This window comes from Nicotiana attenuata, chromosome 2 (assembly GCF_001879085.1).
Source record: "Nicotiana attenuata strain UT chromosome 2, NIATTr2, whole genome shotgun sequence".
Taxonomy (NCBI): Eukaryota; Viridiplantae; Streptophyta; class Magnoliopsida; order Solanales; family Solanaceae; genus Nicotiana; species Nicotiana attenuata.
This window is the reverse complement of record NC_031990.1, coordinates 37084256-37086638: the sequence shown is the minus strand read 5'-3', so window position 1 is coordinate 37086638 and position 2383 is coordinate 37084256.

Genomic DNA, 2383 nt, shown 5'->3' with positions numbered 1-2383 from the left:
GACTTTCCTATAGTTTTATGCTTTTCCTCGAATTGAACTCTTGTAACTTAAACCGTTCTATACTCAATTATGGATTTTGAAGACAAATAGAAAGAAAGAACCTATTTTGCATCGCTCAAAATTGACAACCAGTCATACAGAATTTCATTAAGCAATTTTCTCTATTGGGTTAAGGGCAAGATATACATGGGGATCTATATAATAATTCAGAGAAAATAAAGAATTAGAAAGTTAGACAAAACAAAAAGGTTTCAAAATAGAATCAATTAGTTTCAATGAGTTCTTAACTTTCACTAATATGGCTTGGCGCTTCTTCGAAGGTGCCATAATACCTGCAAAACGTGAACACATTAGCTCAGCCCAACAAAAATAGTGTGACTTAATGCGGTTACTCAGACTTCACACGCAAAATCAGTCACAACTACATAATCATGCTCATTGAGACCTTTCCACAAACACCTTGTGGGCATTAGGCTCTCATAACTCTTGGCTTAGTGTCTAGCGACAATGGCCTCCCACCAAATCTCATACATAACTCAAATCAAGTACCCCCCACCCCACACTTACAACAAACTAACCCCACAACAGATTTCACCAAGTTGGAACACCAAATCACATAAACAACTACACTAATAGCATAAAATACAACACACAACAATTCTAAAAATAGAAAGGGAAAAAAAATAGAAGAAGAAGAAAAGAAAGAAAAACTAAAACTAGGGTGCATACCTGTTGGGGGAGAAGTCGTGAGGGGGGGAAGGGGTGTGGAGAGGTCGTGGGGAGGGTTTGGTGATTGTGAAGTTGGGAAAAGGAGTGAGGAATGGGGGAAAGGAAACGGGGGGGTTGTATTAGGGGGGGGGGGGGTTTTACTAGTAAGCAAATAAAAACAAAATAAATAATAAAAAAAAGAAAACACACTAAAAAAACGCCGAAAATTTCCAGGGGGGGGGTCGCGAACATTGCGCGAAGTCGCGTGCCCATCGCGCGCTTTAGACTCGTTAGGCAGAATGGTGCGCGAAGTCGCGCAGTCTTCGCGCGCTTTGGGCTCCCCAGGCAGAATGGTGCGCGAAATGTGCGTGAAGTGGACGCGAAGTCGCGCACCTAGGCGTTTATTTTATTTTTTTTTATTTTTTTTATTTTTTGCTCCTGGTTGATGGTCCTTTCCCCCGCCCTTCGTCGCCTGCATTTGTTAGTATGTTACAACTCAAAATCAAACACTACTACTATCGTTGGGTTGCCTCCCAACCAGCGCCTTATTTAACGTCGTGGCATGACTCAACATGTTTTCAAGCATCCTTCAAGTCCACCGAGGTCTTGTAACGTGCAAAGTCACCACCCCAGTAATGTTTGATCCTCTGACCGTTCACCAAGAAAGTGCCAGTTGAACTCATATCTCTCAACTCCACGGCTCCATGAGGCTTCACGCTTACCACAACAAAAGGGCCTGACCAACGAGATTTAAGCTTTCCGGGAAAAAGCTTCAACCTCGAATTAAACAAAAGAACTTCTTGCCCTAGCTCGAACTCTCGATGTTGAATGTGCTTGTCATGCCACCTCTTAGTTTTCTCTTTATACAATTTGGCATTCTCATATGCATGTAATCGAAACTCCTCGAGCTCATCGAGTTGCAGCAACCTCTTCTCTCCAGCTAAGTCCCAATCCATGTTCAGCTTCTTTATTGCCCAATAGGCCTTGTGCTCAAGTTCGACGGGCAAGTGACATGCCTTCCCATACACTAATCTATACGGAGAAGCACCTATGGGAGTTTTGTATGCTGTTAGATACGCCCACAATGCGTCGTCTAACTTCCCGGCCCAATCTTTTCTATTTGCACTCACTGTTTTCTCAAGAATTTGCCTGACCTCTCTGTTTGAAACTTCCACTTGACCACTCGTCTGAGTGTGGTAGGCAGTGGAGACCTTGTGCTTGACTCCGTACCTTGCAAGGACATTGTTCAACAGTTTATTGCAGAAATGCGTACCTCCATCACTGATCAACACTCTGGGAGTTCCAAAACGGGTGAAGATGTGCTTCTTGACAAAGCCTTACCACCACCTTTGCATCATTAGTGGGAAGAGCAATGGCCTCCACCCACTTAGACACGTAGTCAACTGCCACCAAGATGTACCTATGTCCGTTAGCGTGTGGAAACGGTCCCATGAAGTCAATTCCCCAAACATCGAAAAGCTCTACAACCAGAATATTTTGCAGCGGCATCTCGTGCTTCTTCGTGATCGTTCCGGTTCTTTGGCACCTGTCACACATTTTAACAAAGGCGTGTGCATCCCTAAACAACTTTGGCCAATAGAAACCTGATTGCAGCACTTTCTGAACGGTCCTGTCTCCACCGTGATGACCCCCGTATGGTGAGGCGTGATAGCTA